Raw genomic sequence first — 20,374 nt, 5'->3', positions numbered from 1 at the left:
GGGGGGGGGCTGCTCGCCTTTCACAGGTCCCCAGCGGTGTATAAAATAGCTCACTCCTAGTCACTAAGCTACGAATGTTGGCCTTGCACTCGCCAGCTCGGAGTCTCAAAGTGTGGCAGTGGCGGAGGCACCCACGTGGAGGAGCCATGACTGGGCCATCCTGGTGCCAGGCAGCGGAAGCAGGTTAGGGTGCAGGAGCCGAGGGAAGTCTGCCCTGCTGGCAATGTAGTAGGCTGCCCTGGGCTGTGTGACCTCAGGCAAGATACCCAACCTCTCTGAGCTTCAGCCTCATCCCTACAGTGGGTATACAGTAACACCTACTTAAGAGGGTTGTTGATTATCTGAGTTATTAAAGCATACCGAAAATGCTCAGAATGGTACCTGGCATATTGTAAGAACTTCATCTTTGCTATGGTTCTGTACTTTTGGGGAACACACACACATACACACAACAGTATAGATCATTTTTATAATTTCTGCTCCATATCACTGGCTCACCCAACAAGCTCACGTCATTCAGTGGAGGCAAGGTCACGGAAGGTATGATCCATCCACCCATCTATCCTTCCTCCCTTTCTCCCTTCTCCCTCCCTCCCTTCCCTCCTCCTTTCCTTCCCTCCTCCCTTCTTCCCTCTCTCCTCCCTTCCTCCCTTCTTCCTTCTCTCACTTCCTCCCTCCCTCCCCTCCTCCCTTCCTTCCATCCTCCTTTCTTCCCTCTCTCCTCCCTCCCTCCCTTTTTTCCTTCCTTCCTTCCTTCTTTCCTTCCTTCCTTCCTTCTTTCCTTGCAAGTGTTTGTTGAGCACTTACTTTGTTCTTGGTATCAAGGGATACAGTCGTGAGCAAAGACAGATGTGATCCCTGCTCTCTTGGAGGCCACATTCCAGGCTATACTTAAGTAAACAAATGAACAAAAAGAATGTCAGAAAATGAAAGTGTTGAGAAGAAAATAAATGAGCTTGAGAGGCTAGGTTGTGAGGGAGTGGGAGTGCTGGTTCAGAAGGCCACCCCAGGCGGGGATGTTGGAGCCCAAATGACAAGAAGGAGCTAGCCAGGGAAGCTGAGATGCAGCCTTCAAGGTAGAGGAGTGGCCAGTGCCAAGGCCCTGAGGCAGGAATGAGTTCGGTGGTTTCAAGGAACAGAACGGATACTGGAGTGAGCTGACCCAGGGGTAGAGAGGAGGGCAGAGAAGTGGGAGATGCAGGCAGGGGCCAAATCCCGTGGAATCCAGGGAACCTGGTGAGGAGTTTGGACTTTATTTTAAGTCGTTAGAGCAGAGAAGACTCCAGGGTTTTGTCTCTGGCAACACCCCTGCCACTCACTAAGGCTCCCAAGCTGGTTAACCAGAAGGATGGATTCAAGGAGGGTAGCCCTGAGAGGGCCACAGGGGTCAGAAGCCCTTGGTGGCCTCACCTCTGTGACCTGCCAACTGATTTGGGTTGTGCGGGGACTGTCAGGGCCGAGCGTCCCCAAGCACTCAGTTTTCCGGTGCTGCAGCCACTGGGATCTGTCCACAGCTTGAATGAATGGCTGGTGGATCTAGTTACGTCATTGGTTTATGCTCCATCTGTACAGGAAGTCTGTACTTCATTAAATATATATATGCCTCACATTTTCCAATGGGAGAAGAGTTCTTCTTTTCCCACCTGCCCCAAGCCAGCTACAGAACTCTGCAGCTTCAAGAAATGGTGAATTGATTCATTTGCTTCTAAGAGATTGTTTTGCTTCTCCTCTGCGGGGAGCCAGGCCTGGAGGACACGAGAAGGAAGGAAGAGGTCATCATTTCTGCCTGTAAGGAACTCGCAGTGGAGCAGATAATATTAGCATAAACCCGAAAAGTTAAAATAAAGGAGAGCAGATTGTGTTGTTCACAAAACCTGCGTGCGTGTACTGTGGAATATTCCTTCCAGAAGCAGGTGATAGAGGTGGAACAGAAGAGGACTTGTGGCCAGATGAGCTGGATTAATCAAAGTTCGAAAGCTGCCTGTCCTGCAGGACTTGTCAGAGCCTTGACACTGCCCGTGCTCCACTCATGTCTCATGTCCCTTTAGCACTTCCATGTCTGTTCCCGGGAGCTTTCGCTCCCAGGCTCCAGCACCTGGGTGTCTTTGCCAAAGGCTGCTCTCAGGCTTCCAGAGTTGATTCAGTCTGCCAACATGATGAGCAGAGAGTGTCTGGGAATTCACAGTCCCTGCCTTGGGGCAGCTTTAACCAATAATTAGGGAATGTGGGTGTGAAGGTATAAATACCTCAGCTCCCTTACCCTGATGGGACTGTTTCCAGAGCCCACCACAGTGGTGAACCAATGCTGCCCTCCATGGAACTTGGCTTGTTACAGCCTTCTTGCCTATCCCCTTCCTCTCCCAGGTTCATTTCCTACTCCCCTTATGGTCCCTTCCATAAGGGCTGATTCCCAAAGCTCTCTCCCACCATTCTCATCTCAGGGCTTGCTTCTGGGGACTCAACTATAGACAGTGATGCCTCAGATCAAGTATTAAATGCAGCCTTAAGCAAAGTCAGACAGCTGGCTGTGCTCCAGGACTTGTCAGAGCATTGATTCTAGGTACACATGGTGATGCTCCAAGAGGAGGTAGTAGGAGGCGGCATGGTGTGCACAGTTGTCTGCCCAAAGACAGCGGTCACCCTGGGGCACCTCCAGGGAGGACCACCCCAACACCCACACATGGAGCATACTTCGGACACTGTGCTGCATGGTGGGCTGTGGGCTAGAACTCTAGGAAGAGCCTCCACGGCCAAGTTCACAGAGAGTAAACAGAAAGTTGGCATTTGGAATTCAGATGTGGGTCTTTGGACTCCAAAGCCCACACCATCAACAACCCCAACTCCCCAGGCCTGGAATCTGTAGCAGATGCCTCCGCGGGTCCCAGCGCGCCCGTCACAGCCATTCTCGGGACACTGCACCTATCAGTTCACTTGCAAGCCACCAACCTGGTAGGCAACTGGATCGCCAGTCTTTCCATGCCCAGACCCCATGTCAGTAGGTGCTTGCTGAGTGAGGTTGGAAGGTTTGAGGGACCAAGTGCTGCCCCTGGGCTGGGCTCTGGCCATGCCCCGGTCCACATCTCCCCTCGGGCTGTAGGCATGGAGAAGGACCTCTTACTGAAGCCCTCCTATTCCTCACCCCATCCTGCACCTCCCTGGGCAGCAAATCTGAGTGTGTGTGGTGGAATGGTAGGGGAACGGAGGATCTGGGATAAGCATCATTTCACTCCCAGTTACATTGTATTATCCAAATTTTCCATGGTCATTGACAACAACATTGAAGGTACAGGTCACCAGTCAAAATCATCCGAATTCCTGGCACAACAGCCATGCTCATGTTCTTGGCTTTTGCTACACAAAAGGGCACAACATTCCAGCCCCATTCACTCAGGGCTGGCTGTGTCTCCACCACAGCCCTGAAAGAGCGACAGGGGCACCAGGAAGAGCTAAGCAGTCACCCAGCTCACAAAGTTGGGGCCAGGTTGGAAACTAGGCAGTCTCACTCCAGAGGTCGTCTCCCCTGCCCAGCTTGTCCCCATGTTTATTTCAGAAAGTCTTAAACATATGGAAAAGGAGATGGAATCATACGACGAGGCTCCCTGCACCAGCACCCAGCTGTGACAGTCATCCATGCCTGCCAAGCCGGGGTCTTCTTGGCGCACATGGTCAGGAGCCCATCCCAGACCTCACAACATTTCTCTAGAAAATAGTTCAGTCAGTGCCTCTCAGAACGTGCAAGACTCTTCTATCCTGGCCTAGATAAATAAAATCTGTCTAGAAAATCTCTGTATGAGAATGTAAGCTCCATGAGAGCTGTATCCTCAAGACATAGGACAGGACAGTGCCTGGTGCAGAGGAGAGTCACAATAAATATGTTTTGAATCTCCGTCTATCTATCACCTATCCATAATCTATTATCTGTCATCTATCTGTCAATCATCTATCTCCTATCTACCATTTCTCTATCCTTTCTCTTTCTACAGTCTATCTACTGTCTACCATCTATCTTTCTATCTCTCTATCGTCTGTCAGTTATCTATTTTCTATCACTGCTCTCTTGGAGGCCACATTCCAGGCTATACTTAAGTAAACAAATGAACAAAAAGAATGTCAGAAAATGAAAGTGTTGAGAAGAAAATAAATGAGCTTGAGAGGCTAGGTTGTGAGGGAGTGGGAGTGCTGGTTCAGAAGGCCACCCCAGGCGGGGATGTTGGAGCCCAAATGACAAGAAGGAGCTAGCCAGGGAAGCTGAGATGCAGCCTTCAAGGTAGAGGAGTGGCCAGTGCCAAGGCCCTGAGGCAGGAATGAGTTCGGTGGTTTCAAGGAACAGAACGGATACTGGAGTGAGCTGACCCAGGGGTAGAGAGGAGGGCAGAGAAGTGGGAGATGCAGGCAGGGGCCAAATCCCGTGGAATCCAGGGAACCTGGTGAGGAGTTTGGACTTTATTTTAAGTCGTTAGAGCAGAGAAGACTCCAGGGTTTTGTCTCTGGCAACACCCCTGCCACTCACTAAGGCTCCCAAGCTGGTTAACCAGAAGGATGGATTCAAGGAGGGTAGCCCTGAGAGGGCCACAGGGGTCAGAAGCCCTTGGTGGCCTCACCTCTGTGACCTGCCAACTGATTTGGGTTGTGCGGGGACTGTCAGGGCCGAGCGTCCCCAAGCACTCAGTTTTCCGGTGCTGCAGCCACTGGGATCTGTCCACAGCTTGAATGAATGGCTGGTGGATCTAGTTACGTCATTGGTTTATGCTCCATCTGTACAGGAAGTCTGTACTTCATTAAATATATATATGCCTCACATTTTCCAATGGGAGAAGAGTTCTTCTTTTCCCACCTGCCCCAAGCCAGCTACAGAACTCTGCAGCTTCAAGAAATGGTGAATTGATTCATTTGCTTCTAAGAGATTGTTTTGCTTCTCCTCTGCGGGGGAGCCAGGCCTGGAGGACACGAGAAGGAAGGAAGAGGTCATCATTTCTGCCTGTAAGGAACTCGCAGTGGAGCAGATAATATTAGCATAAACCCGAAAAGTTAAAAATAAAGGAGAGCAGATTGTGTTGTTCACAAAAACCTGCGTGCGTGTACTGTGGAATATTCCTTCCAGAAGCAGGTGATAGAGGTGGAACAGAAGAGGACTTGTGGCCAGATGAGCTGGATTAATCAAAGTTCGAAAGCTGCCTGTCCTGCAGGACTTGTCAGAGCCTTGACACTGCCCGTGCTCCACTCATGTCTCATGTCCCTTTAGCACTTCCATGTCTGTTCCCGGGAGCTTTCGCTCCCAGGCTCCAGCACCTGGGTGTCTTTGCCAAAGGCTGCTCTCAGGCTTCCAGAGTTGATTCAGTCTGCCAACATGATGAGCAGAGAGTGTCTGGGAATTCACAGTCCCTGCCTTGGGGCAGCTTTAACCAATAATTAGGGAATGTGGGTGTGAAGGTATAAATACCTCAGCTCCCTTACCCTGATGGGACTGTTTCCAGAGCCCACCACAGTGGTGAACCAATGCTGCCCTCCATGGAACTTGGCTTGTTACAGCCTTCTTGCCTATCCCCCTTCCTCTCCCAGGTTCATTTCCTACTCCCCTTATGGTCCCTTCCATAAGGGCTGATTCCCAAAGCTCTCTCCCACCATTCTCATCTCAGGGCTTGCTTCTGGGGACTCAACTATAGACAGTGATGCCTCAGATCAAGTATTAAATGCAGCCTTAAGCAAAGTCAGACAGCTGGCTGTGCTCCAGGACTTGTCAGAGCATTGATTCTAGGTACACATGGTGATGCTCCAAGAGGAGGTAGTAGGAGGCGGCATGGTGTGCACAGTTGTCTGCCCAAAGACAGCGGTCACCCTGGGGCACCTCCAGGGAGGACCACCCCCAACACCCACACATGGAGCATACTTCGGACACTGTGCTGCATGGTGGGCTGTGGGCTAGAACTCTAGGAAGAGCCTCCACGGCCAAGTTCACAGAGAGTAAACAGAAAGTTGGCATTTGGAATTCAGATGTGGGTCTTTGGACTCCAAAGCCCACACCATCAACAACCCCAACTCCCCAGGCCTGGAATCTGTAGCAGATGCCTCCGCGGGTCCCAGCGCGCCCGTCACAGCCATTCTCGGGACACTGCACCTATCAGTTCACTTGCAAGCCACCAACCTGGTAGGCAACTGGATCGCCAGTCTTTCCATGCCCAGACCCCATGTCAGTAGGTGCTTGCTGAGTGAGGTTGGAAGGTTTGAGGGACCAAGTGCTGCCCCTGGGCTGGGCTCTGGCCATGCCCCGGTCCACATCTCCCCTCGGGCTGTAGGCATGGAGAAGGACCTCTTACTGAAGCCCTCCTATTCCTCACCCCATCCTGCACCTCCCTGGGCAGCAAATCTGAGTGTGTGTGGTGGAATGGTAGGGGGAACGGAGGATCTGGGATAAGCATCATTTCACTCCCAGTTACATTGTATTATCCAAATTTTCCATGGTCATTGACAACAACATTGAAGGTACAGGTCACCAGTCAAAATCATCCGAATTCCTGGCACAACAGCCATGCTCATGTTCTTGGCTTTTGCTACACAAAAGGGCACAACATTCCAGCCCCCATTCACTCAGGGCTGGCTGTGTCTCCACCACAGCCCTGAAAGAGCGACAGGGGGCACCAGGAAGAGCTAAGCAGTCACCCAGCTCACAAAGTTGGGGGCCAGGTTGGAAACTAGGCAGTCTCACTCCAGAGGTCGTCTCCCCCTGCCCAGCTTGTCCCCATGTTTATTTCAGAAAGTCTTAAACATATGGAAAAGGAGATGGAATCATACGACGAGGCTCCCTGCACCAGCACCCAGCTGTGACAGTCATCCATGCCTGCCAAGCCGGGGTCTTCTTGGCGCACATGGTCAGGAGCCCATCCCAGACCTCACAACATTTCTCTAGAAAATAGTTCAGTCAGTGCCTCTCAGAACGTGCAAGACTCTTCTATCCTGGCCTAGATAAATAAAATCTGTCTAGAAAATCTCTGTATGAGAATGTAAGCTCCATGAGAGCTGTATCCTCAAGACATAGGACAGGACAGTGCCTGGTGCAGAGGAGAGTCACAATAAATATGTTTTGAATCTCCGTCTATCTATCACCTATCCATAATCTATTATCTGTCATCTATCTGTCAATCATCTATCTCCTATCTACCATTTCTCTATCCTTTCTCTTTCTACAGTCTATCTACTGTCTACCATCTATCTTTCTATCTCTCTATCGTCTGTCAGTTATCTATTTTCTATCACTTGTCTATCAATCATCTATCATTTATCTACTCTGTCTACCATCTATCATTGATCTATCTACCACCTATTTATCTTTCTATCTATCATCTACCAATCATTCATTATCTATCATTTATATATCAATCCTCTACCTGTCATCTACCCTCTATCTACCTGTCATCTATCTATCTATCTATCTATCTATCTATCTATCTACCTACCTACCTACCATCTACCTACTGTCATCCGTCACCTATCTTTCTATCTCTCTATCATATATCAATAATCTATTAGCCAGGCCAGGCCCAGTGGCTCACGCCTATAATCCCAGCACTTTGGGAGGCTGAGGCAGACAGATCACTTGAGGCCAGGAGTTCAAGATCAGCCTGGGCAACATGGTGAAACTCCATCTCTACTAAAAATACAAAAATTAGCCAGGTGTGGGGGCATGTGCCTGTAGTCTCAGCTACTCAGGAGGCTGAGGCAGAAGAATCACTTGAACCCGGGAGGTGGAGCTTGCAATGAGCCAAGATCGCACCACTGCACTCCAGCCTGAGCGACAGAGTGAGACTCCACCTCAAAAAATAGATAAATAAATAAATAAATGATAACCTATTATCTATTTTTTCCTATCATTTATCTGTCAATTATCTATCTATCTTCTTTAGCGATCAATTTTATATGAAAATGAGATTCTTCTAAACGTACTTTTTCATGACTTTCTGCTTTCCCCTGACCATTTATTATAATCACTGTTCTTTGTCAATAGATACGAGCCTCCTATGCCACCATTTTTACGGCCTGCACAGTGCTACATTGTATGAATGTATTCTCGTTTGTTTAACCTCTTTTCCTTGGGACGTTTAAAGTTGTTTCCAATTTGTCATTATTGTAAACAATGCCGCAATGGATATCCCTGTTTATGGGCCCTTGGGAACATCCACAATAATTTCTTTAGAACCAATTCTTGGAAGCAGAAGGGCCGGGTCAAAGAGTATGTGTCTTTAAAAGATGTTTCATATTTTAAGAAACATTTTTCCCGGGAGGCGGAGCTTGCAGTGAGCTGAGATCCGGCCACTGCACTCCAGCCTGGGCGACACAGCGAGACTCCGTCTCAAAAAAAAAAAAATTTTTTTGATGGATCTTCACACTGAATGGTAACTTTCTTCAAAAAAAGTGACCCTCGTTGGATTGTTTTTACCTTGAATTCTGTTGAGAAATAGATGTAGAAACAGAAGCTGTGGCAGAGGCAGGTGGTGAGGGTCCCGTTAGCTCGTGGCTTTGCCCTGGCAGCACAGGCTGGGCGGGAGCGCTCTCAGCAGCGACGTCCAGCCTCGTGACGGGAGCCCCTGTGATTGTTGTCTGATGCTCACATCGCAACCCCATTCAGCTCCCTCTTGCCGCCTGGAGGGCCATCACCCACCTTTTACTTTGAACCTTTTGGAGTCTCTCTGTTGCCAAGGAGCCCCCGGTCTCCTGACTTGTGTGGTCCCTGGACTGTGGCAAGACCCTAGTCTTTCCTCTCTGGGTCAGCTGTGGGCCATATACCAAGTGGTTATAAGACCAGAAGCTTCTGGAATTGGGCAACCTGGCATGGAGTCTCAACGTTACCATGTACTAGCTGTGTGGCCTCAGGCAAGTTACTTAACCTCCCTGAACTTCAGGGCACAATTCCCATATGCCCTAGGACTACTGGTAGGGTAGGGGAACGAGGTCCAAGACACTCTGGAGGCCCTTGCTGCATGACAGAACATCTGTGGAGCTCACTGTAGGGCCCAGCTCTGAGTGCTTTGTCTACATGTGCTCATCCTGAGGCCAAGGGAAAGCATTTGGGGCTCTGGGGACTGGTGTCAAATCGCCCTCCCTGCCCAGCACTGTAAACTGTGGAGCTGGGGATCGTGTCCTCCTGGTTTGTACCATAGCCACAGTGCCTAGCAGATGCTGAATACAGAGCCAGTGTGCAAAAAGTGTCCATGGGACGAGTGAGTGGATGAAAAACCGCCCAAAGCCCTGGGGACAAACCCCTCAATCTGACGGTATCTCCCTGGAGAGATGCGTGAGGACTGGCTTTGTCTCACAGTAACACGGGAAGAGAAATACAACAAGAAGAGTCCAAGCCTGGTGGAGAAAAGGGTGATTTATTTTTTACAAAAAGATGCCAGTTGAGACTATTGGGACAAGAGAGAGAAAGAGAGAGAGAGAAGAGGAATGAGAGAGCAGGTTTCTGGGCAGCCAGAGAATCAACACAGCCCACAAGAGAGAATCCGTTCCGCCTGGGTTGCTAGGCAAAGGGCTGTGGACAGAATCGATTGGTCTTTGGGAGCCCGCAGTGTTTCTGCAGCTCGAGGCTGGAGATGGGCAGAAATTGCCTGCAGAGCTGCCTGAGGCGTCTGTGGGATGTCTTCGTGGAGGTGGAGAGAAAAGACCCAGGCAGAGCTGGGCAGAAATCCCGGCTCTCAGCGTGGGCCACAGGGCAAGGCACATCCCTTGCCATTGCCTCCGTGTGCTCCGCTGCTGTGGCTACTGTTATTGGAAGGAACGCATCTTCATCTGTAAAATGGGGCAGCCACCCCGGCACCCAATGCGGGGCGCTCACAGCACCTGGCATCTTGATGCTGAGAGCTTAGTAGGCACTTTTTGGGTTTTCTTTATGGCACTCCCTTCCCCCCTTCCCTCCAACAGTTAGTGACTCCTGTGCAAACCCAGACCCTAGCTTTCAATAGTAGCTTTCGCTAACTATGTGTGAAATGAATGAGTGAATGAATATATGAATGAATGAGTTGTACCTGTGCCAGGCAGCTGCTGGTCACCACACTAAGCTGGAGCATTAAATATGCATTAAAACCAAAGGCTTGGAACTCAAAGCACCTTTCACTGAAACCCCAGGTAGGTCACTCCACTGCTGTGTCTCTCCACCCCGATACCCTCTTGTGGGCAAAGGGGAAGACGCTGCCACCCCTCCCAGGCTGGGCCGATAACAGATGTTTTGTAAAGTGCTTAGCCAAGTGCCTGGCACAGGGCAAATTATCAAAGGCTCAAAAATGACCATCAACTGTGCTGTGGTTATTGTCATTATGGGCTAAGAATGGGCTCTGGTGGTGGTTCAGGAAATGAAGAAACAGCTGGGCCTCTCTGGCTGTGCTATCATAGCCAGCATTCACATTTCGTGCTCATCAAGGGGCCGCTCTTCCTCACCTCTGCAGTGTCTGTGGTTGTGGAACTCCAGCAGCCCTCTGAAGTGGGGGGCTGCAGGGAGTAGACCCATTTTATAGACGAGGACAGAGAGGCTTGCAAGGGAAGTGCTGTGCTCCAACCTGCAACAATCACTTAGCATAGAACAACTATGTTCTATGTTCATTCACCCGACTTGAATTGTGCTTCTACCACACCCTGGGCTTGCATCATTCCATCCCCCCAACAGCTGCTCGAGGTAGGTGCTATTACGAGCCTCATTTGTACATGAGAAACTGAGTCCAAGGCCAGCACAACCAGGTGGCCCTATTCAGTGCTTCATGGCCAGGAGGGGCTCTCCATGTACTATGCGGGGGCTGGAGGGCAAGGTGCAACTTCCTCTCTCACTTTCCAAGGCACCCCACTGTCAGCCTGCAGCCCTCTAGATTCCTAGACCCTGCTAGTGTCCACAGCAGTCAGACAGAGATGCCAGATGGGCCCAGGGGCCTGAAGTGGAGACTCTGTAGTTGGCTGGGTAATGGAACCCCAGTGACTTCCACAGGTAACATCCGGAGCCTGCGAATGTGTCATCTTACAGGGCAAAAGAAGCTCTCAGATGTCATCTGAATGTTGAGACAGGGATCATTTGGATGATCTAGTGGGCTCATTGCCATGACAATGTTAGAGGGAGGCAGGAGGTCAGAATCAGAGAAGTAGATTCTGTCAGGGTTGACACTGCCAACTCCGAAGGTGGAGGAAGGGGCCAGCAGCCGAGGAATGCAGGGACCTCTGAAAGCTGGGAATGGCAAGGAGATGGATTCTCCCCTAGAGCCTCCCCAAGGAAAGTGGCCTTATGGACATCTTAGTTTAGGATTTCTGACTTCTAGAACTGTCAGAAAAGGAATTTGTACTGCTGTAGCCCATTCAGTTTGTGGAAATTTGTTACATTAGTAAGAGGAAAATAATACAAACTCCATTTGCAAAACTAATGCCACGCTGTGACACCACAGGACATGTTTTCCACTATGCTTCCAGGGCTGCTGGAGGAGCAGTAGGTGTGAGGATGCAAACTGTGGCTACCTGGGCTGAGCTGGCATCTCTGGGGCCATGAGGGAGCCACCGTCCTGATTTGAGCCCTGTTTGCTGGTTTCATGGCACTGGCCAGCCATTAGCAGCAGAAACTGCCCGCAGCCACCTTCCACCCTGTGTACTTCCGGAGTGACAAAGGCACGGTGGCTATGTGAAAAAGGAGGCAGAGAAACCAGTGGAGAACAAGGGTCTTGCCTGGAGCTGCTCAAAACTTCCCTTTGAAGAGCCAGGAGGACGGGGGGCTGCTGGCTGGATGGCACTCATTAGCAGTCAGCGTGCTAGGAGGGGTGCACCGTGATGAAATGAGTGGGCCCCGGGGTGAGATGAGGGAAGATGGGACATCAGGAGATGAGCCCCTGTCCCTGCAGTCTTCTCTGTCCCCCTCACTGTACCTGCTTTTCCACCTTTGCATCCACCACGAGCATTTAGCTTGCCCACTGCAAACGTCATTCTTTCTTGGGCATGTCATTGATTTCCTAGTGGGATTGGTGGTGCTTCAAACCAGTTGTCTCTTTGCTCCCTGGTTAAGCAGACAAAGAACAGGCTTGGGAGCCAGGGGGACCTGCATAGTAGTCTCAGCTCTGTCTTCTAGCTTTGTGGCTTGGAGCAAGCCTCTCAGCCTCACTCTGGCAGCTGCGAGCCCTCCTTGAGGGTTACTGGGGGAGATTCTGTCTCCCAGGTCATCTGGATGCAAGCGAGGTCTTGTTTACCATGGTGTCCCCAGCACCTGGCTCATGGGAAGCACCTTCTAGATGTTTGCTGAATGAAGGAGGCACAGGGGTAGGTGTGGGTCTTAGTGCAGTGCCAGGCAGAGAACCAACTCCGAACCACAGTGTGGGAATGAAGAGACAGCTAAGGTTCCACTCCCTCCACCCTTCAACCTTCTCCCTCCTTCCAGCCTTCTTCACACACTGGAGAAGCTTGTTCTTGACTGCCTACATATTGACACTTTTTGTTAGTCTTTCAAAATCGTCATCTCTGTAATAATTTTCGAAAAGCATCTTTGGAAGTTGGGTCTTTGATATCCAGGAACGCCATGTAGGCATCTTTTATACTTTGTAATCTGGGGGCATTTCTTATCTTCCCTGCCACCTAGGAAGCTTGGCAAAAACAGAGAGGCACTCAGATTTGCCTCTGCTCCTGTGCAGTGCTTGGCTTTGAGAACCTGTGTTGATGAATGAATGATGGATGGATGAAGAAGGGAGGGATGGATGGATGGATAGATGGATGGATGGATGAAGGAGTCAACATGTGTGTGATAAATGAATGAATGAATGAATGGGAGATGAAGAATGAGCTCTGGTCTTTCCTGTAGCTCAAATGGTCTTGGAGAGGGTATGTTCCATGCTCGGCATTTTCTAAAGTATATTCCGTGGATTGGCAGTTCTGCTAGACATTCATAGGTGTTATTTGAGAAAAGCTAAAAAGGGACTGGGGTTGGGGGGCAGTGCTTCCTGGGGAATAATTTGGGAAATGATGGTGTTCAACGAAGTTAAACAGGTTTCGCTCTGACAGGACTTCTCAGAGCCTTTACTATGCTAACGTGCTTTGTCAATTTCCCAAAGGAGTGTCGATTCAGTCATTTTGTCCAATATATAAATTATGGGGTTCATATTTTGAGGATGGGTTTGGCGGATCTGGCTGGTGGGAAAACTCTTCCTGGGGGAGGTTGTTGTGAGGAGGAGGGAACCTTCTCCTGGCAGTGGGGTGCCCGATGGGAACAGTGCAAAGCGCTGTGCTGCCCAAGGCCAGGCTGCTGGCTCGGCCCCAGGCTGGTCGGCAGCAGGTCCTAGGAAGGACAGCCTTGACTTTGTCCTGAAACAGGCAATCTGCTTGTCAGACACACTCGGTGTCTTTCAGGAGCGAGGACTGGTGTTGTTATTGTTGTTGTCAGTCAGCAGTTCTCTGCTTTTATTCAGGGAGAACAAAAGGACACTGCCGGCTTTTATTTTTTCATCTTTCGCACCCACTGGGTCCATGCCACAGGCCATCGTTCTTCCCCAGAAAGTGCTTGTCGAGGGTTAATCCATAAGGTCACTTGAAAACGAAGCCATTATTCCCTTCTTAAAGGTTAATGTGTTTTTTCCAGGAGTGTGTGAGTGGAAATTTCAAGTATTCCACATTCTTCGTTTAGCTGGGTAAAGTCCTGAGCTCCTCTGGAAAAATGAGCCTGTGGAAAGCAAGACGGGGAGCCTCCAGGAGGAGAAAGGAGGGCTGTGCCCTGTCCCCCGTCCCCAGCCAGGTATGTCACAGCCTGCAGAATGGGAATCCCATGGGGTCTCAGGGAGTTTGCCAGCCACGCTGGCCCTCTCTGCAACCTCCTCTGCCTCCCCACTCCCACATCTGTGGCCTTAGTTCAAAATGGATCAGACGGCTGTGTCCCAGGTCAGGCGCGGTGGCTCACACCTGTACTCCCAGCACTTTGAGAGGCCGAAGTGGGTGGATCACTTTAGGCCAGGAGTTTGAGACCAGCCTGGACAACATGGCAAAACTCCGTCTCTACTAAAAATACAGAAAATTAGCCAGGCATGGTGAGCATGCCTGCAATCCCAACTGCTCGGGAGCCTGAGGGAGCAGAATCGCTTGAACCTGGGAGGCGGAGGTTGCAGAGACCCTAGATGATACCATTGCACTCCAGTCCAGGCAACAGAGCAAGACTTTGTCTTAAAAAAAAAAAAAAAGAAGGGCTGTGTACCAACTCCACATGCCACCTCGAGTTGGGCATCTGCCCCTGGTGCAATCAACCTTGGTCAGAGGGCAGCATTTTATGTGCCACCACTCTTCCATAGAGGAAAGAGGAAATGGCCCTCAGAGACAGGGGGACTGAGTCAGGCCAGGACCCCCAAACCCCCAAAGTGAGTCTCCCAGTGCCCTGCCCAATCTACCAGGTATGCACATCTTAGCTGGAGCTACCTCTAGATTTTCTTCACCCCTAGCTTGGGACATTCTTTTTTGTTTCAGATAAGGAGTTAGCAAACTATGGCCCACTGGCCAAATCTGGCCTGCACCTACTTTAGTAAATAAAGTTTTATTGGCACCCAGCCATGCCCGTTCATTTACACATTGCCTATGCTGGCTTTTATGCTACACTGACAGATAGTTGCGACAGAGACCTTCTGGCCCACAAAGCCAGAAATATTTACTATTTGGCCTTTGCAGAACAAGTTTGCCAATTCCCATTTTAGATGACTATTGTATAATGCTTACTTAGCTCATGGGAGTCCTTAGTAAACATCAGGTGTAATGATGATTATTATTACTATCATTATCCAAGAAGGTCTTTGTTCATTTAGCAAATACTTACTGAGTGCCTGTGCCTGCCAGGCCTGTGCTGAGCTCTGGGAATAAAACGATAAACGAGATGAGGTCCCCGCCCTCGCAGAGCTCTGAATACTGAGATGGTAGGGTGTGCTTTCTCCTACAAATGATCAGACACTCAGTCCCAGGTGTCTACTGCTTGGGAATGTAGGTGTGGGGCTGGCGGTGTGGATTTGGTACACACTAAAGAGTCAATGGGATCTCTGGCTCAGGAAACAGAGTCTGCTGCGGATGCTGGTACAGACTCGACAGAAATGCCTGGGATCCAAAATAGCCAAGCACCTGGAGAGGGTTGCGGGGTTGGGGCCTGAGGGGTGGTTACAAGGAGAGACAAGGTTGACCAGTTGGCCAACGACCTGAGTAATTCGTCCTAGAAGTCTGCCTGGACAAGGAGGATTTTGCATACTGCCTTGAATGCCAACAGAAAGGAAGAGTGTCACCCCTACAGCCCAAGGGCACACCCAAGAGAGACTCAAATGGAGGCTGTTGTTTTCACCCTGCTTCCGTCAAATTTGTGTGTGGAATTGACTGCTCTTTTTCCCTTCTTCTATTTTATAGAATGTATCTGGACACATGATCACCAGAAATAAAGAGCACACTTCCCAACCAGCCTTGCAGCTAGATGTGCTCACGTGTAGATTTGGGCCAACGTGATATGAATGGAAGTGATATAAGCCATTTCCAAATCATGCTGTTGAAAGGGACGAGGCAAGCCCACTCCTTGCCCCTTTATTCTTTCCCACTTGCTGGAATGCAGATGTACTGCTCAGGACTGGAGCAGCCATTTTGTATCTTGTATCGGAAGCTGTGTGCATGAGAAACTGAGGAATGAGGTAGAAGGGTCCTGGGTCTCTGATGACGGCAGAGCTGCCCCACCGGCTCTGGACTGTGAACTTGGACCTTTATGGGAGAGAGGGAAATGGATTTCTGTGTTGTTTCAGCCATAATTATTTTAGGACACTCCATTGTGGCAGCCAAACCTCTAAAATGAGACACCCCCAAGGCACTCCACATAAACATACAACCGAAACGAAAACAGTAGGGTTGCTATGCAAGTAAAGCTCCGCAGCCTCTCCCTCCGGGAAGTTCTGGGGCTCCATTGCTAGTCTCTGTTTTCTCAGCCCAGTATGCGGACAGCCTTTTCTGACGAGGAGCCCTTCTCCATCTCACCAGTTCCTGGCTCCCTCACCGCCGCTGAGTCTTCAATATACATTTCTGGATGGAGGAAGAATTGGAGGGAAACGGGGGTATGTGCGGCCAGCAAAGCCGATGGAGACTCCCAATCCTCAGCAACCCCCTGACCTTTGACTTGGCCTCCCCCACTGGTGGATGGGGGCAGCCTGCGAAGAGCCCAGGGTCAGCTGTGCCGAGGGCCGCTGGGAACAAAAGGCTGTAAGGGATTGCAGATGGGCCTGCCACGGTGTCAGAATAATAATTCATGTCCCTGGTTCATCTGGCCTCTGCTGGGCGGGGCTGCTTTTCTCAGTGATCTCAGCCTTCCCCATCCCAGCCCGGTTTCCATGAAAATCACAGGAGTGCTGCCAATTAGAGGCCTGCCAGCCGAGGCCCCTCTGAATGTAATCAGCCATAATCACTTAATAGCCTTAAGTTTGGGAGGCTTCTTTTGAAGCTCAGCATCTTCACCCCTAGTAGCCCAGCTAATCTGGAAAAGTGTCTGTCTTGCCCTTCCCACACCAATTATCTTGTCAGTCCTGCTCTCCTGCACTCGGGGACCCGTCTCAGAGGAGCTGCCTCGCTGTTTAACTGACAGGCACGGGGGATACTTCAGGCTCCCCAGCTCTCATTCCAGCCAGCATCTCAGCACAGATTCCTGAGAGAAAACAAAGTGCAAAATGCAAAAGGCTTGGCTTGAGCCACGTACAACCACATGCACCAAGAGCAATCAAAGAAAGGACCCACTGGGTGCCGAGGATCATTTGAGAACGAGAAGATCTATAATCAGGGAGAACATTTAATATGCAATACTTCATGCTGGATTAAGTGTACCACGCAGCTGAAAAACGAGGCTGGAGCTAGAAAACAAATGTTCAGATGTCTTCACGGCTGACCTCCAAGTTTCCACCGGCTCCTAATCCCTCTGCCATAATTCAAGCTCGTTGGCCTGGAGTTGACGGCTTGGCAGATGGAATTCCAGGATCTATCAGCGGCTCTCTAAGGCCGCCAGTGGTTCCCTCTGCGGAGCCCAGCACACTGACATGTTTCTTTCTCAGGATGGAAGCCCATGTTTCCATTCGTCTGGGCAGAAAACCACCTCTGAGCTCATCTTCCCAAGAGCTCAATCCATGCAGGAAGGGGATCGGGGAGGGAGGCGAGAGCGTCTGTCACAGGGCAAATGGTATGAACACCTCTACTTCGGAAAGAACGTAGCTTTGGGGAACCCAGGGCAGGGATCTTCTAAGTGATTCTGTCAGAACCAGCCTTTAGCCGTGGACTATCCTTCCATCGATCTATCAGCCCACCTACTCATCTTTCCATTCTTTTCTGCATTCACTTATTCATTCAACATTCAACAACCTATCTACCCTCACCCATGCTGCAATCTTAATAGATCATTCAGACGCATCGAAAACTTACGATACCCTAAACAAAACTTTTGGTTTTCTCCCAGTGTGGTAGGCAGCATCTAAACCGGCTCCCAGCCATGCTGGTAGTCACATCCTTTTGCAGTCCCCACCCCTCCGGCATGGGCTGGGCCTATTGACTTCCTCCCACACCAGTAGGAGATGGCAAAAGTGATGGGAGGCCAGTCCTGAGATTAGGTTGCAGCAAACTCTGACTTGCATTTTGCCCCTTCTCTGGCTCTTCTCATGTACTCACTCTGACGAAGCCAGAGAGGCCCATGTGGCAAGGAGCCGCTATCTCTGGCCACCAGCCAGCGAGGCCCTGAGGCCCTCAGTCCAACAGCTCCTAGGGGCGATCCATCTCTCTATCCATCTCTCTCTTTCTTTCTCTCTCTCTTCCTTTATTCCCATCTCTCCATCTCTTTGTGTATCTCCATATCTATCTATCTGCATATCTTCTATCAATCTATCATCTATCGGCCTGCTTATCTATCTATATCATCTATCTGTCTGCCTATCTATCTGCCTATCTATATGCCTGCCTACTTATCTATTAATATATATTCATCTATCTATGTATCATCTATCTATCTGTCTGCCTATCTATCTGCCTGCATATCTATATGCCTGCCTATTAATGTCTATCTATCTGCCTGCCTCTCTATCATCTACTTATCTATCGGCCTGCTTCTCTATCATTCTATCTATCTCTCTATCTATCTATCTATCTGCCTATCTAGCTACCTATCCATCTATCTGCCTGCCTATTTATCTATCAATATCTATCTGCCTGCCTATTTATCTATTAATATCTATCTATCTATCTGCCTATCTAGCTGCCTGTCCATCTATCGGCCTGCCTATTTATCTGTTAATATCTATCTATCTGCCTATCTACCTGCCTATCTGCCTGCTTATCTAGCTATCTGTCTGTCTGTGCGTCCGTCCGTCTGTCCGTCCGTCCGTCCGTCCGTCCATCCATCCATCCATCTACCTACCTACTTATCTGCCTATTTATCTGGCCTTCTGTCTGTCCGTCCGTCCGTCCGTCTGTCCGTCCGTCCGTCCGTCCGTCCATCCATCCATCCATCTACCTACCTACTTATCTGCCTATTTATCTGGCCTTCTGTGTGTCTCAGCTTGTGGCTGCATTGCTCCAATCCCTGTCTTCATCTTCACCTGGCCTTCTGTGTGTCTTCCCCTTCTCTGACTCTTTTAAGGACACTTATCACTGGGTAATCCAGGATGATTTCATATCAGTCTCCTTAATTACGTCTCAAAAACCCTTTTTCCAAATAAGGTCCTATTCAGCAGTTTCTGAGACATGTCTTTTGGGGGCCACCATTCAATCCACTGTACTTCCTCTCCACTGTGTTTAACTCTCGGGCCTCCCACAATTCAAACTACACCTGGGAGTACCCCGTAAGCATCCGTTGAATGAACCCATCCATTAGTTCGGTGGTTCTCAGCTTGCCTCAGAATATCCTGGAGGGCTTCTAAAACCACAGATTAGGGCCAGACCTGATGGATCACACCTCCAACCCCAGCACTTTGGAAGGCCGAGGCAGGAGGATCACTTGAGCCTGGGAGTTTGAGGTCAGCCTGGGCAACATAGTGAGACTCCATCTCTAAAAAATAATAATAATAAATTAAAATAAAATAAAACACATATTGCTGTGTGGACCTCCCCACTGAGATTCTGACCCAGCAGGTCTGGGGTTAGGCCTGAGAACATGTATTGCTAAAGGATTTCCAGGAGGAACTGCTACTGCTGCTAGGGGACCACCTTTTGAGCACCCCTGCTTTAGATCACCTGGTTTTCCAGTCAGCCATCAGAGGACCTGAGTCGTGATCAGATTTAATTTCCCCCGCAAAGAGCAGGTAAGCCCCATGCATCTCTGGGTGTCCCTGGTTCTTCTTTTCCAAGGAGACAAAATAATCAGATGACCTAATTCTTCACCCAAAAGCTTGGTCTCTCCCACCCTCCCTGGGGGTCACGGCAGTTAACAGCTGTCTGGCAGAACTGCAGGGTGAAGTCGCAGCCAGCACCTGGTGGACAGCCCACTGCTGGGCGTGGAGGTAGAGTCTTCCTGGATTCTCTCAGGTTGTACCTTGGAGGCCACACCTGAGGTTTGTTACAGAGACCAAAGGCTGGTCCAAGTCTACCCCCCAAAATAAAATTTCTGGTTTTGGGGGCACATGTTCCACAGAGGAGAAAAATACAGGAAGAGAATACCTTGAAAATAACACCATTGAGACAGATTTTTAGCCAGGAAGATATGTGGCCCATTAGGGACCTCTCTGAGTGCAGCAGCCTTGCCTGGGCCTTTGTTTAGTGATTCAATCTTCAGCCCAACAGGGCCTGGGTATCTTTTTTATTTCTAATTCTTTCTTTTTTTAAAAAAAAAAGCTTCACTGAGATATAATTCATAAATTATACAATGTACCCACTTAAGTGTATAGCTCAATGGTTTTTAATATATTTACAGATCTATGCACCTGTCATCACAGTCAATTTTAACAGACTTTCACTTCAAAAGGAAACCATGTAACATTTAACTATCACACCTCTATCTTCATGCCCCACACCCAGCCCTAAACAGCCACTAATCTACCTTTTGTCTCTATAGATGTCCATGTTCTGGACTTTGACATACATGGAATCATGCAACATTTGCCTTTTGTGATTGGCTTCTTTTATTTAGCAGAGTATTTTTGAAGTTCATGTTGTAGCAGGTATCAGTACATTATTCCTTTTTATGGCTGAATAATTAATATTCCATTGTCTGCTATACTACGTTTTGTGTAACCATCCATCCATGGATGGAAATTTGGGTTGTTTTCAGCTATGATAAGTAATGATGCTATAAACGCTCATGTATAAGTTTCTGCTTAGACTTATGTTTTCCTTTCTCTTGGGTATATACCTAAGATTGGAATTTCTAGGTCATGTGGTAGCTCTATGTTTAATCATTTGAGAAACT

At 49.4% G+C, this 20,374-nt stretch overlaps 1 long non-coding RNA gene across 1 annotated transcript in view; it reads left to right on the top strand.

The window, feature by feature from the left end:
* The window catches only part of LOC108541651 (uncharacterized), an 89,337-nt gene extending 71,545 nt beyond the window's left edge, over positions 1-17,792 (top strand). Inside the window, exons 3-4 of the long non-coding RNA XR_001889016.1 lie at positions 13,580-13,732; positions 15,367-17,792. This is a non-coding gene — a long non-coding RNA (uncharacterized LOC108541651). The remainder of the gene's footprint in view (positions 1-13,579; positions 13,733-15,366) is intronic.
* Positions 17,793-20,374: the final 2,582 nt, after the last annotated feature.

Source organism: Rhinopithecus bieti, unplaced genomic scaffold (genome assembly GCF_001698545.2).
Source record: "Rhinopithecus bieti isolate Rb0 unplaced genomic scaffold, ASM169854v2 scaffold_20477, whole genome shotgun sequence".
Lineage (NCBI taxonomy): Eukaryota > Metazoa > Chordata > Mammalia > Primates > Cercopithecidae > Rhinopithecus > Rhinopithecus bieti.
This window is presented reverse-complemented; position numbering and strand designations above follow the sequence as displayed.